The following is a 15,406-nucleotide window of genomic DNA, read 5'->3' as shown; positions in this document are numbered from 1 at the left end:
TATCTTGAGGTCTTCATGTTAAGCTAGTTCTTATTAATACTTTCCAGGAGTCTTTATTAGGTCACTCTAAAAACACCACCTTTGGTTTCTCCCTTCCTGTAGGAAAGGACAGACAGGTATGGAGAGAAGCTTACAGGTCATCTTGCAAACGATCAGAGGAGTTAAAAACAGACTCAGATTTTTTTGAACAAGGGGGCTTTGTGTCACTGTCTTCTTCCCAGGGACATGTTCTGCATGTGCCATGTTAGACTTCTGACTGTGTGCTGTAAATATAGTGCATCTTAGGTAAGGTATTGTCTGTGACACAGGATTATATCATCAGAGTCACAGCTGTGAGGTCAGGGTACCCAGGCACATGCATGCAGTGCTCACTGATACTTGTTGTTTGGGGCCACATTTTTAAATCTGTAGACCTTTTTCTTGGATTGCTATTTCTTGTGCATTTTTTGGTTGTTGTTATTCTTATGTGGATGTAATTATCGCTTCTGAAATATTTTTTAGGGACACTAATAAAAGTTGTTTTGAGGGTTCTTGATGAAATATCTTCACTCTTCTGAATTTTCTGTTTCTTCCAGGGTCTTTTTATTGTGTATCTTGGTTTTCCACTTTCACATGGCAGGCTTTCTTTAATTGTATATTTATGCTTAACTCTTCACTCATATAGAGATGAGGTGGCCTTAAGGCTGCCAGGGCTCGTTATGTTGGGTGCGTCTTGCGTCCCTCTGGCGGCACAGAGCCAGCCCCGGTGTGGAGAGTGGCTCAGTATCAGAGTGAAGAGGGCTTGACTTTGGGGTTTTCAGAACCATACTAGCTGTTTAGTTCTCACTAGACGTTGTGTTTAATTTCTTTAGAGAATCATTTCCCTTTTCTAATTTTTAGTTTTTTGCCTGGGTGGGGGGCTATAAGGTTTGTTGTTTCTCATAAAGATAGGAATTAGGCACGGAAGTAACAGTTGTTGATACTTAGACTTTTCAGCTAGTCTTCTCCTTTCTACCCTTTTTGTCATCTCTGGCCCGTACGGTCCTTGCTTTTTCTGAGTCTAGAGCCGCTTTGAGGTTTCACTGGATTATTGCCTTCCTCAGCAGCAGCCGTCTCAGAGAACAACCTCTGGGGCCGTGAGCTGCCTCTGCTCAGCTTCATCCGTCAGGACTTCATCATTTTATTGCTTCCAGATGTTTGTTGAAATCTCTCAGACCCATGATAGTCTTTTAACTGCGGTGGGTATGTATACTTTTTTTTATAACTGTAATGGGATCTTTCATGTGCCCTGACCACCATTTTGAAACGGTATCTTAGTTTGGGCTTCTGTAACAAAGTACCATAGACTGGGTGGCTTATAAACAATGGAAATTTATTCCTCACAGTTCGGGAGGCTGGTTTATAGAAAGCTGTCTTCTCGTTGTGTCCTCACATAGTAGAAGGGGGCGGGAGAGCTCTCTGGGGTCTCTTTTATAAGAGCACTAATCCCATTCATGAGGGCTCCACCTTCGTGACTTAATCACCTCACCAGAGCCCCACCTCCTAAAGGCATCATAGTAAGATTTCAGCATGTGAATTTGGGGGGAAAACAAACCTTCAGTCCATAACAAATGAGAAGTCCTTTCATTTGTTGATTTGTCAAAAGCACATCTGAAGAATTAAGTCAGAAATGCATTTAGCCAGGAAAACGTTTAAATGAGGGCGTGATAACTGCAGTGGGTATTGGGGTTTGGAAAAACTAACCCTCAAAATAACTTGGCTGGGAGGGATAGGTTGGGAGATTGGAATTGACATACATACACTACTATATATAAAATAGATAACTAATAAGGACCTACTGTATAGCACAGGGAACTCTATTCAATACTCTGTAATGACCTATATGGGAAAAGAATCTAAAAAAGAGTGGATATATTATATGCGTAACGGATTCACTTTGCTGTACAGCAGAAACTAACGCAGCATTGCAAATCAACTGTACTCCAAGAAAAATGAAAAAAAAATAACTTGGCTGGGAAGAAACAGTGAGCTGACATTATTATACAAAGACATGCTTTCCAGCTGTGGAGGCTATAGTCATTCATCATAGAACACCCCAAGACACTCTTCTAGCTTTGTTGCTAGAAGAAAAGATGCATCTTGTGAAACATGCAACTTAGTCATTAAAAAAAAAAAATCTATAGAAGTAGTGGTAGTTGTCCCTGATCTTTAATACAAGTATAAATGTGCATATGCTTACTTTTTAATTTCTTGTCTGCCCTTAGACATAGGAATTTCTGAAAGAATCTCCCGTTCCTTCGTTTCTATAACTTTTACTCCTTAGCGGATAGACCCTCATACTTCTCCCTGTTCTTGTAAGAAGCATCTCATATTCTCCCTTTCCATTTCCTTTGTGAAAAAAAGCTCCAAATTCTTATTGATCATTCCTTTCTCGTATTTGTCCCATAGTTCCTGAAAATGCATAGTAGATACCATGAAGATGGGAAAAATCAGATGTTAACTAATTAGTCCTTTAACTTCCCTCACACAAGGGTATCCATTTGTATCTCAGAAGAAACTCTGAACTGATGTTTCCAGTCTTACCGTTGCCTCATTTTACTCGGAAAAAGCAGCTGTTTCCCTGTGATGAATCCCTGGAGATCTTCCCCAGAGGTCCCCACAGTTAGGGCCGGTTGCTCCCATGTGATTGAACCTAACCACAGAATCTTCTCGCTCTATCCTGATCTCTAGTACAATACTAGAAGCCCCAAATCTTTCTTGAGAATTTGCAAAGTAGTACTGTTGCATATTAATTATCCTTTGTGTAATGGCTTAGACGTAATTGAGGATAGTAAAGATCCTCTGGTATCTGACCTCTGTATTCTGTAAGTTGTTTACCAGTTTAGAGCCTCTGGACTGTTCTAGATCAAAGAGCAGGCCCTGTGAGGCCATGCCCTAGAAACAGATGTGGAGAGTGCTGAAATGTCCTGAGCTCCAAGGATGCAAGCTCCCAGAACGTGCTTGTAATTTATTTCTGGTATTGGCCAGAACAAATATCCTCAGCTTGTTCCACGTGCCCTTCTATCCATATCCACTTGGAATGTGTTGAGTGCGGCTTGTCGGTAGTCTACTGAAAAATGATGGGCCTAAAAGGACACTATGACTGAGAATTTAGAGCACCGTCACACTGGTTCTGGGACCTGTCATATCAGTTGACTGCTACTGTTGGATGAGAGAAAAATCAGCAAGTTTTATCTTTTCCTCTGGAGGAAATACCTTATATGGATGGTCCCAAAGAAACGAGACGACCACGGTGCAATGCTGGTGATGTTAAGTACACTCATGTAACCCAATGCTGGTTAACACGTAGAGCATTTCTTCACCTAGGTTTTCTCATGCCCCAGCCTGCACCCCCATGGGCAAACACTTTCTGATTTATATCACTGTTTTTTCCTGTTCTTGAACTTCATCTAAATGGGATCACAGAGCATGCACTTTTTCGTGTCTGGTTTCCTTCACACAACAGTTTCATGTTGTTGTGTGTACCCTAGTTCATTCTTCCTTTATTGCTGGGTAGTGTTCTGTTGTATGAATGGACCCAATTCTTTGATCCGTTCTCCTGGTGATGGACATTCGGATTGTTTTCACCTTTTTGGCTGTTATGAACATTAAGCCACTATGAACAAGTCCTCTCTCTCTCAGTCTCATTCCTTTTTGGATTTAGGCTTAGTTGATGGACCAGACAGTAGATCTGTGTTTACCTTTATAAGAAACTTCCAAACAATTTTCCAAATAATTATACCATTTTATACTCCAACCAGCAGTGGATGAGAGTTCCAGATGTTCCAATTCCTTCTTAACAATTGTTTATTGTCGGTTTTTCTAATTTTAGCCATTCTACTGGATGGCAAGTGGTATCTCTTTGTGATTTTTCATGTGCATTTCCTTGATGACTAACGTGTTCTTATTGGCCACTTGTATACCTTCGTTCAATCTTCTACCCATTTTTATTTTTCTTGTGGCCATTTTAAAATTGGATGATGGGGACTTCCCTGGTGGCGCAGTGGTTAAGAATCCGCCTGCCAATGCAGGGGACACGGGTTCGAGCCCTGGTCCTGGAAGATCCCACATGCCACAGAGCAGCTAAGCCCGTGTGCCACAACTACTGAGCCTGTGCTCTAGAGCCCACGTGCCACAACTAATGAAGCCCGCGCACCTAGATCCCTTGCTCCACAGCAAGAGAAGCCACTGCAGTGAGAAGCCCATGCATTGCAATGAAGAGTTAGTTGCCCACGCGCAGCAACGAAGACCCAACGCAGCCAATAAATAAATGAATAAATTTCTAAAAATTGGATGATGATGATGATGATTGTCTGCATGGCATGCGGGATCTTAGTTCCCCAACCAGGGAATCAAACTTGTGCCCCCTGCAGTGGGAGCTCAGAATCTTAACCACTGGACCGCCAGGGAAGTCCCTATTATTATTGATAGGAAGGAGGTTTTTTCCTGTGTATACTCTGAATAAAATTCTTTTGTCAGAAACTTGTAATGCAAATATATTCTCCCAGTCTGTATCATTTTCTTAAAAATGTCTTTTGATGAGCAGAAGGTTTTAATTTTGAAGTAACTTAATTAATCAAATTTCCTCATGTATTATCAGTACTTTTTGTTTCCTAAGTAATCTGCCTCTTCAAGATTGTAAAGATATCCTTCTGTGTTTTGTTTTAGAAGCCTTATAGTTTTAGCTTTTATACTCTGGTCTATGATCCATCTCAGATTAATTTTTGTGTATTGGGTAAGGTAGAGGTTAAGGCTCATTCTTTTGCATATGTTTCTTCAGTTCTAGCATGATTTGTTGACAAGACTTCCCTTTCCTCATTGAATTGCTTTGGCACCTGTATTGAAAATTGGTTATCCATATATGTGTGAGTCTATTTCAAAGGAACCCTAAAGAATGTTTGTGCAGACCACATGTGGCATGCACTTAAGTCTAGGAAATAACAGTTCACACTGGTCAACCTTAATAAGCCTCAAGTGACTGGCAGTCTTGAACTTACATATCATGGAACATTTGCGTCAAAGGTCACTAACAGAAACTTTGCAGGGGCCATTTTGGGGGCCATTTTTTGTTTGTTTTATAAAGCTAACCCAGCTGAGGCCTCTAGAAGTTCCAGCATTCCCACACTGAAGGTCAGGTTCTTATCTGCACAGAAGTATACCATCAAATCTGCACAATCCAACGTGAGCCTGCAGGTAGCTTCAAAGAGAACAAAATATTTGAACTTCAGTTTTCTTATTTGAAAACTTGGATATACATGGATTCAAAATGACTGATTTTGGAACTCATTATAATTAAGTGTGGGTCAGACAAAAAAATACTACTCTTAAGAAAATTTTTCGTAACGTAAAGAAACTTGTGACGAAAAAATTGTTTTGCTGGTTTGTGCATATTGTACACAAAAATAGATCTGACTTTAAATAAGTTTTGTCTACGAGTAGAATCTCTGCTTGGAAAGGTTTTTCGTAAACAGTTTTATCTAGTGTTTTTACTTGAATATGGTTAAAAACCATCTTCTTTTCAGAGAGTCCTTGATTTGAAAACCGAAGGATGAACAGAGTAGGAAACACACCGCATTATTCCATTAGAGGGGTAGAATAAATGATGCTTATCTCTTTCTGACACCCTGAATTTTCGAGTGTTAGAATTCGTGTTTTCATAGTATGGCAGCGCAGGAAAGTGGTTGAGCGCAGGACTCTGACGCTGGACCGCCTGGGTTGGAACACCAGCTCTGCGGGTCCCCATCGGAGAAGGAGTCAGCCCCTCTGTGCTTCTCCCTAAAACCGGCAGAATCACAGCACCTTCCTCAAGTTCAAGGAAGGCAGGAGGCTCAGAGCTGTGCCTGAGTCATGGTGAGCACCATGGGGACTGTTGGCCGGTAGTAATATTATATTACTTTTATAATAAAGGTGCACAAGAAAAGGAAATCTTTTTAAAAAGAAGAAACTAAAAAACAAAAGTACATTACTTTCCTACGGTCCAGATATCTCACTAGTTGTAGCACACTCCCCAGTCGATTGAACTGGTCAGGTTTTACTGTTAATTTCAATTCTCCCCCCCAAAGGATGCTGAATTAAAGACTTTTCTTTTGAGCTTCTTGGGAGGTGTATGCCCTGGAAATACAAGAGGTGCTTCATACTAATTACTAGAATTCCTTTTGTTGCTACAAAGAGACTTTACAGGGAAAGATATTCTTTGAGTCCGCATCTTCCTCTCCTCCTACCTGGCTCTGAGCTCAAGTAAAACACAACAGTTGCTCACTTGAAATACCACCTCCCCTAGTCTGTGTTTGGACTTGTACCGCTGTGATCAGTTCCTGGCCCCTGTTTTTGCTTTCTCTAGCAATTTCCTGGCCAGAGCAAGAACTAGAGCCGAGTCTGGGAGAAGCGACTGTGACAGGACTGTTTTCCCAACCGTGCTTCCCCGCACGACTCTGGGAGGAGGGGTGTGTCCGACCCTCACTGTAATCCGTGTGCCCATTTAGCAGGGTTGGAGATACCCGAAAGCAAAATCCAGCTCAGACCAAACACGAAGGTTGCTAATGCGCCGTTAATGGTGTTGAAATATGACGTTTTGGTTACACATACAAACCGAGTTTGACTATAGACTGAAGCGTGAGCTTTCCACACATTGTCACAGGAAGGCCATCATATGCCTTGGAAGCATGTGTCTTCGTTGTACCGTATGTGGTTAAGGCCTAAGGAAGACTGATGTTATTACAGCTGACTTACCCAACCCTACTGTATTGAAAGGTGGACTTCTCACGAGGTCCACTCGGTGTCGTCAGGTTTTTGTTTATGTTCCCAGTGTTGTTTGGTAAATGCCGCAGAGGCACAGAGCGGTGGCATGTGGCTGTCATGATTTGACTCCGGGAGGTCACTTTCCGCTGAGCATGGCTGCTCCCTGCTGCCCTAGGTCCCTGTCGTCTCTCGGCAGCCCTCTCCCTGGTGCTCGTTCTCACTCCTCGGTCTCTGTAGCTGTCCCAGCCTCCCGTGCACAGAGACAAACAGACACCAAAAGGTGAACTCACTCAGGTTCTGGCCCCAGTCGACACTTCCTCTGCACCCGCCTTGCTTTCCTTGCCTCCTGCTCCACTGGAAGAGGAGCCCTTCCCCGTGTCCACGCTCTGGACCTTATCCCCTCTCACCTCCTCAGAGACTTTCTCTCTCTGACCTTTACCTGCCAGCCACCACTTTCTCCCATGAGCGTGTAGACCTACTCAAGGCTTACCCATTGAAAACAAAACCACCGGCCTTCATATTGCCTTCCCTTTCACTTACTTCTCCATTCACGTCCCCTGCCAGGGCCAAATTTCTTGGAAGAATTGTGTGAATTTGCTTCCTTCATTTCCTCACCCTTGCCCCCTCCTCGGGCTCCTCCAGTCTGGCTTCTGCACCTGTGACCAAGTTGATATTGCTCTGGCCAAAGCTGATGGTTGTCTTCCTATCCTTCTGTTGCCACATTCGCCAGATATATTTAGCATTGTATCTTCTGTGACCTGTTTGATGTCCTCTCCTCTCTGGCTTGCCCTGCCCCTCTGCCTTTTTCTCCTCCTTGCCCTCTGCAGGTTCTTTCTGTCCGTCTCTGAGCGCCATGCTTTGTATTCAGATGCCAGCTGGACATTCCCACTTGATATCTTGCTAGCGCCTCATAGCCAACAGATTCCAAACTGATCCCAGTTACCCAAGCTTGAAACCTGTGATTTACTGCGCCTTTTCTTTCCTCATCTTCCAAGTCCACAAAGAAACAAAATCTGGTCAAAATTCCACATCTCAGCCATTCTCAAATCCATCTACTCTGTCTCCAGTGTGTCCTTCTTGGTTACCATCACCTTTGACCTAAGTTATTGCATTTTAGCATCCCACTCCCTGCTTATTGATGTTCTTCCCCAGTCCATTCTCCCGACTGCATTCAGAGTGGTGCTTCTGAAAAGCAGCCTCATCATGTCACTTCTCTTCTTAACTCTGACCCGATTCTGTGATATCCTGTACCCAACTTGATCGGGGCCCTATAGAATATGTGTCCTTGTAAACAAATCATCAAACACTAGGATTCACAGGGGGACGCAGAAGAGACTTACTTCCCCCTCCACACAGCAGAACCTAATGAAAATCCCGACTGGACATCACTCACCGCTGCCCTCCAAGGTTCCTGATCGGGGGCTTCATGTTCCTCCCACGCTCCCACGCTCACCTGGTAATGCCTCCCAGCCCCATCCGCTCCTACCTGTAGTATTCCTACTGCATTTACCACCCCCGTATTCAGAGAGCTCAGCTCTTTGATGAATGTTCTGATCCTTGAGTTTCATCCCTGTCTTGTCTTAGTTTGGGTTTCCCTCAGGGCAGATTGTGAAAAGGATACAGTCTGGTGTGACTCCACTATGTAAGAACTGGGTGACCTCTCTGTGCCTCAATTTTCTCATCTTTAAAATTCCACTTTATAAGATTTAATTTCCACTTTATAGTGAAAATTAAATTAATTTGTGCATGGAGAGTGCTTTTAAAAGTCCATCTGAAGTGAGAGAGTGGCATGGACATATATACACTACCAAATGTAAAGTAGATAGCTAGTGGGAAGCAGCCGCATAGCACAGGGAGATCAGCTCGGTGCTTTGTGACCACCTAGAGGGGTGGGATAGGGAGGGTGGGAGGGAGGGAGACGCAAGAGGGAAGAGATATGGGGATATATGTATATGTATAACTGATTCACTTCGTTATAAAGCAGAAACTAGCACACCATTGTAAAGCAATTATACTCCAATAAAGATGTTTAAAAAATGTAAAAAAAAATGCCAAAACTCTGACCCACAATAGTAGTCAATCAAGTTTGCAACAATGATAATAATGACTACTACTGTTACTAAAAATGTCACTTCATACAGGTTTCCATCCTCAACCTATCTAGACCAGATGGGAGCCCCCTCTTATGTGTACCAATAGCATCCTATGCCTCTTTTAAATCATAATTGCTAGCTTGGTGAAGGAAGGATGGTGGCATCCTGTTCACCATTCAGCGCTTAGCCCAGTGCCTGGTATTACAGTGTACGGTATGTACTGTGTGCTCAATAAATATTTTTTGAAGAGAATTAATCAAATGACTTGTAAAAAGAGTATTCCAAATATTCTATACTTCTTACCTTTAATAAGCTGCCTTTAAAATACAAAGCATGCCTGTTGAAAAATAAAACATGACAAACAAAACATAACTGTGCTCCAGGGGTTTGTCTTTAAATCCAGCATCACCGAGTGAGCCTGGGCAAGCTCTCTGGGTGTCGGTGTCTCTGGAGCAGCTCTGCCTGAGAGCCTTTGTCCAGTTCCAGAATTCTTCAATTCTCTGATAACAGGGCGCAGTAAGGATAGAGTACGTTTTTAGGACACTCAGGGTTTCCCTCATAGTTATGTTTTTTCCTGTTAGCTGGTGGGAAAATGTCATCTTGTTTCTTGGGCTTTGCAGGTTCTTTCCTAGTCCTGGGGAATTTTTCAAGCTGGCCATAATGAGAGGGTCTCAAAGAACCACAGAGAGGTCTGGTATGTTCTTTTCAAGTTAAACATAACGTTCCTTCTGATTTTCACTTCTGATTGTCTCTGTTTCTGAGCTGACTTCTATAATTGTATTTAAAGATGTATCAGAAATAAGGTCTATTTTATTTTGATGCCTGCACCCTTGACATCCTTTAAACTGTGTTTCCTGCCAAGTCAAAAGCCTTCTTCAGAACTACTAACTCTAATGACTTCTTTCTTTCTTTATTCTTTTCTCTTTTTCTTTCCTTTAATGGTATGTGTACACACACACACACACACACATATATTATTAAATTGTGGTAGAATACATACAATGTAAAATTTACGATCTTAACCATTGTTAATAAGTGTAATGGCATTAAGTACATGCACATTATTGAACAGCCATCACCATCCTCCATCTCCAGAACCCTCTCATCTTGCAAAACTGAAACTACATTCCCATGAAACACCAACCCACCATTCTCCCTTCTCCTCAGCCCCTGGCAAGCACAGTTCTTTCTGTCTCTGTGAATTAGACTACTCCAGGAACCTCATAAGTAGACTCAGACAGTATTTGTCTTTTTGGGACTGGCTTATTTCACCTAGCATGATATCCTCAAGGTTCAACCATGTTGTACCACGTATCAGAATTTCCTTCCTTTTTAAGGCTGAGTAACATTCTGTTGCTTGTATAGACCACATTTTTGTTTATCCATTCATTGGATATTTGGGTTGCTTCCACCTTCTGGCTATTGTGAATAATGCTGCTATGAACATAGGTATACAAATAACTCTTTGAGACCCTTCTTTTAATTATTTTGGATCTAATGATTTCTTGAATCTTCTTTCTTGATGCTTTTGTTGTTTTCACGAACTCTTGCCTTCCTCTTTTGGCCATTTACCACCCCTCGCCCATCAATCTTCTTTGCCATTTTGCTTAATAACGAACGTCCTACTGTCAAGATTCTCGTGCTTCAGTGTGGCCCTCACAGAGCTGCTGCTATATGGAGAAAACAGTTTGGCAGCTAAGAAATATTATTTGTGCCCACCTCCTGGACACCCACCAATTCCTGCTATTTTCTGAAGACATACCAGTGGTTCCTAAATTTAAAAAAAAAGACACCTTAGTGACAGGGCAGATTTTTGTGGCTATTGACCATCTGTATTTTGAAATTTAACTGTTTAATAGTAGCATCTTCTTGATGTATCAGCCCTATAGTTGTGATATTGATATCTATCTATTTTTCCTCATGAAAACAATATATGACAATCATAGAAAACTTGTATAGAAAAAATGTTACACACAATAGCACTATCAAAAAGCAGCCACTGTTAACATCTTGATGCATATTCTTCTGGTCTTTTTAATGTGAATTTTTATCTATTTAAGATCATATTGTCTTGCACTTCTTTTTTGCACTTAAAGTGTAAGCATTCTCTTGTTAGGCCTTTGTAAATAGTTTAATTATTTTATATGACTGAGAGATATTTACAGAGTGTTCATTAGGTTAAATAACATTTTTCTAATTATAAAAATAATGTTTCTCATACAAAATGTCAGATATCTCAGTTTTGCAAAGAAGTAATGAAAATCTAAGTTCTCTGCCCACCCCTTCTTAAGCTTTTTAAATGTATCCTTTTCCAGTCTCTCTTTGAGATAAGCTTCTCTACACCCCCGCGCCCCCCACCGTTTGTCTGTCCCTCTCTCCACTGATATAATATTTATATACAATTTTATATCCAGCATTTTTACCTAACATTATATTTTGTGATTTCCAATGTCATTAAGTATTCTCCAAAAACCATGATTTAAACATACGAATTTGCTAATTTATTTAGTCACATACTTTCCTCCAATTTTTTTTTTTTTTTTGCTGTATGCGGGCCTCTCACTGTTGTGGCCTCTCCCGTTGCGGAGCACAGGCTCCGGACGCGCAGGCCCAACGGCCATGGCTCACGGGCCCAACCGCTCCGCGGCATGTGGGATCCTCCCAGACCGGGGCACGAACCCGTGTCCCCTGCATCGGCAGGCGGACTCTCAACCACTGCGCCACCAGGGAAGCCCTACTCCAATTTTTGATGTTTAGGTTGTTCCCATTTTATGTTATTGTAAGTTATTGTATGCGTGTCCTTGTATAGTTATCTTCCTGTGTATTTGTGATTGTTTCTTCAGGAGATATTTATAGACATGTTATCAGTCAAAACAGTTTGAGGGTTTGTAAAAAGATATTGCTGATTTCCTGAAACGATTGTCTCACCTCACTTCACCTGCTTTGCTCTTTTTGTTGTGCATTTTTGTGACTCTGATTGATGAAAAAAATCTTGGTGTTTGCTAGTGAAATTCAATACTTTTTCGTGTTAATTGACATTTTATATGTTGGGGTGAATTGTTTGTTAATATCTTTTACCTTTTACATTTATAATAATATAAAATATATTATCCTCTCGCAAGTATTTTTTGTTTGTTTGTTTACCTTGCAGTTTTGTCTGCCGGTTTTGAAGCTACAGATTTTAATATTTTAATGTTGTCAGATGGAATTGATTACCTTGCCTTTTGTTGCTTTTTCTCCATTGCTTTTGTAAAGCTAAGACTTCTTTTCCTATCTCAAGTTCAGAAATATATTCTTCTAATTGTTTCTTTTTCTCCCCTTTTACATTTAACTCTTTAATCTCCACAAAATTAATTCTGATGAAGGTTATAAAGTGGGAGCTAATATTATTTTTTCAAGAATATTATCTTGTTCTCATGTTTGTCCAAAATCCCAGTAAAATTGTGATGTGAACCGAAACAAGTGCTTTTTGTTATTTAAGTGCCTTGATTTTTCCCACTGAGAAAAATGAGGAGGCTGCGATATACCTGTGGACAGGATCAATAGCTTTACTTCTCAGCTCAGAACTTGCCATGTCTCTTTCCGGCTCAGGAAGTATGATGCTCCACACAGGTTGGTGGGGGACAGAGATGGCAGCGGTAATAAGGGATGGGGGCCCATGAGCTAGGGACTAAGTAGCCCAGAGTGAGCCTCTCGAAGTCTTGACCTCATTTCAGTTTTCCTCGACTAAGATAAGCTCCCAGGGCTCGGCTCATTGGAGGCTTACTTGAACCTCAGGTTATAGCTGTAAGGCAGCACGTGGTGAAAAAATAGTCCTAGCCTGGGAAAGTCAGAGAGCTTGGGTCCAGTTTCAGCTGTCAGTCAACTATCTGTATAACAGGAAAGTCTCTTAACTTCTCTAATTTCCTGATTTATAGAATAAATCTGAGATTTAGTCTCAATAAGTTATGGGCTTGGCAAGTGGCAGAGCTAGGTTGTGCTACGACTTTGTTGGGGAACATTTCTTGGTAACTAGTTCATCTTTCCTTATTAATCCAGTCAGCCAGTATGATACAAAGTTTAGGAAGAATATCACAGTATCATGTAATACTCCACCTTGGGGGGTTTCTGCTTCTTACCATTCCTGACCATTCCTAGTCTATTTCAAGCTTCCCTTCTGAGAGTCTTCTGTCTTCCCTAATAATGTCTTCTCCAGCTACCTCTTGTGTTTAAGAATTTAAAAAGATGAGCTAGTAATCAGGAAACACTCAGAACTGATGTTTGTCACTGACCTTGCCCTGCCACTTGCCTGGGGTATAAATTTTTTTAAAAAGCTGAAATAAAGATATGAAAAGCATTTTGAAAAATGTGAAGCATTAGGTGATAAAAGTAATAGTTATGAGGTACAAATACCTGCTCTCAACCGTGTTAATTGTTTTTATTGGTATTAATAAATTATTATTTATTAACGAATTAATAATAGAAATTGCACTGAGAAGCAAAACAGTCACAGGCCAAACCTTTTGAATTTCAAATATGTTTATGTTAACATACTCTGTTTTAGACAACCAGCACAGAGACTATGGTCAAGTAGTGTTTTTATATGATGAAGTCATCTATTAGTCAATCCATTACACTTTTTAAGGTGTTTTAATGTTTATCTCCCACTTTTTGGTTTCCAGAGTAAAATAACCTCAGACGAAAATTTCTATGGTGTTGATGTTTTCCTCTTAAGAATGTATTTGCTGTAATAAAATACAGTAACCACTTGAAATCTATAAAACTTGTGTGAAGTCTGGATAAACCTAAACAGTTTTTTCTTTGTGCTCCAGGAGCACACAGCAGTATATATTAAATAAAGCACAAATATCTATACATAGCTGCAACTATGTTTCGTTTCATTACAATTATGTCTTGCCTGATCTTCAAATAACATGAAAAATCATCTTTAAAATAAACCTTGAATGGTTATGATCTTCGTAGAAACAGTTTCTTTATTAATTAAATTTTGTTTTTCGTAGTGCATTGCTTTGATCTCGTAATATTTTTTAAAACATCCTGAGGGTTTATTTTCAAGGTTTCCAAATGAATTTTTATTTCTTAAAAGCCGTGATATATTCATGGCTCAATGAATCCCAAAGACAGTATTTTTAAACTCCTGTTAAGTTTATTTTTCTTAGCATGCTAGTCTACTGCATAATTTTCTGTGCTCTATGGGTCACGTGATTCCTCCCGTCCATAACACACGCACTTAAAAATTTCACTTCCTGATTGAGCCATTAAGATTATGTAAAATGTAAATCAGTCTAAATACCTCAGAGCAGGAATTTAAAGGGAAAAATGCTGTTTTCTTTTTCTGTTTCATTATTGATGCCTAAAAAAATCGGAGTGTGTGTTTGCCTATTTGTATTTGGAAACTAGAGACTGTTAGGGTGGTTTTTTGTTTTTGTTTTTGTTTTTTCTTTTGTCCCTTCCCTTTCAGATTGCATTAGAGTTTGCTTTCAGTATAAAAATAAAGTACCAAGTAGATAGAACGTAGGAGTGGTGTAGTTGCAGGACTGAAATCAAAATGGTTCCGATTACTGAGAGAGCTGTTCATTTACTTATTCTTTTCATGATCTGAATGGAGAGTGCAGCATCTCTCAAAAGGTAACGATTTGATATTTCAGAGTTGTAAATGGCCATTTAGCCTTTCTGCTGCCTGATATAAATGAAAGTAATTTCTAGCAGTCTGGATGACACTTGGTTTATCATGAATCTAAAAATCCCTCACATTTTCTCAAAGCAATTTTGAAGTTGTCATAGTAACGGCATGATATTTGGAGGGTCTTTTTAGTAGTTCTTTAGCTAGAGTTAATTAATTTTATTAACCCTGGACGTTTTTCTTCTTATTCTTCTCTGACAAACAAGGGCCATAATTGCTCAAGTATGTATTTGGTGTTTTTTATTTCTTGGTGACTATAGTTTGAGGACTTGATGCAAGTTGTTTCAGGAAAGGAACGAGAATGTTATCAATTGATTTCAGATAGTTTAAACTTGGGTTTTTAAATACTTCTCTGTAAAATTGCACTACCGTTGTAGGACCAGAATTTAGTTTTATTTAAAGAGATGGGTTATGGGAGATGTTTGCTCAAATTTTACTGTGACTTAACACAATTAAATTGTGTTGCAACTATCCTCTTTTTTTTTAATTTTTTTGTTTAATTCTGCTAGATCCAGAGTAAGAACTGAAGAACACAGAAGGAAAATGTCAGACTTACAGGAGAAAATTATTTCTTTAAAAATGCAGCAGTCAGATACAATACCAAAATCGTGTTCCACAAAAGAAAAAGAAATGGATAAATCTGACTTTATCAAAATTGAAAATGCAACAACAGTGCTCTTTGAAACTCTAAAATACGCTAAAATAAATTATCCTCTAGGAAAGTTTGTGGGAATTTTTTTATTGGGAGAAAGTAGGTCAGGATCTTCCGTTAGTAAAGCTTTGTGGCAGAAATTCTTGCCAATATGGCGATCGGTGAGGAAAGAAGCCCCTCTCTTGGGCAAGGAGAGGGTCAGAAGAAAGAATGGTCTGTACT

At 40.1% G+C, this 15,406-nt stretch overlaps 1 long non-coding RNA gene across 5 annotated transcripts in view; it reads left to right on the top strand.

Annotated features, from left to right (window-relative positions):
• Nucleotides 1-15,406, top strand: part of LOC308623060 — a 200,643-nt gene that overhangs the window by 126,355 nt on the left and 58,882 nt on the right. For 4 of the 5 annotated variants that reach the window (XR_014016726.1, XR_014016727.1, XR_014016728.1 and 1 more), the window contains one exon: nucleotides 9,470-9,543. The exons of the other annotated variant lie outside the window; for it this stretch is intronic. This is a non-coding gene — a long non-coding RNA (uncharacterized lncRNA). The remainder of the gene's footprint in view (nucleotides 1-9,469; nucleotides 9,544-15,406) is intronic. 5 annotated transcript variants of the gene reach the window in all.

This window comes from Mesoplodon bidens, assembly GCF_964165515.1.
Source record: "Mesoplodon bidens genome assembly, chromosome: 9".
Taxonomy (NCBI): Eukaryota; Metazoa; Chordata; class Mammalia; order Artiodactyla; family Ziphiidae; genus Mesoplodon; species Mesoplodon bidens.
The sequence above is the reverse complement of the archived record's forward strand: the minus strand, read 5'-3'. Positions and strand labels throughout refer to the sequence as shown.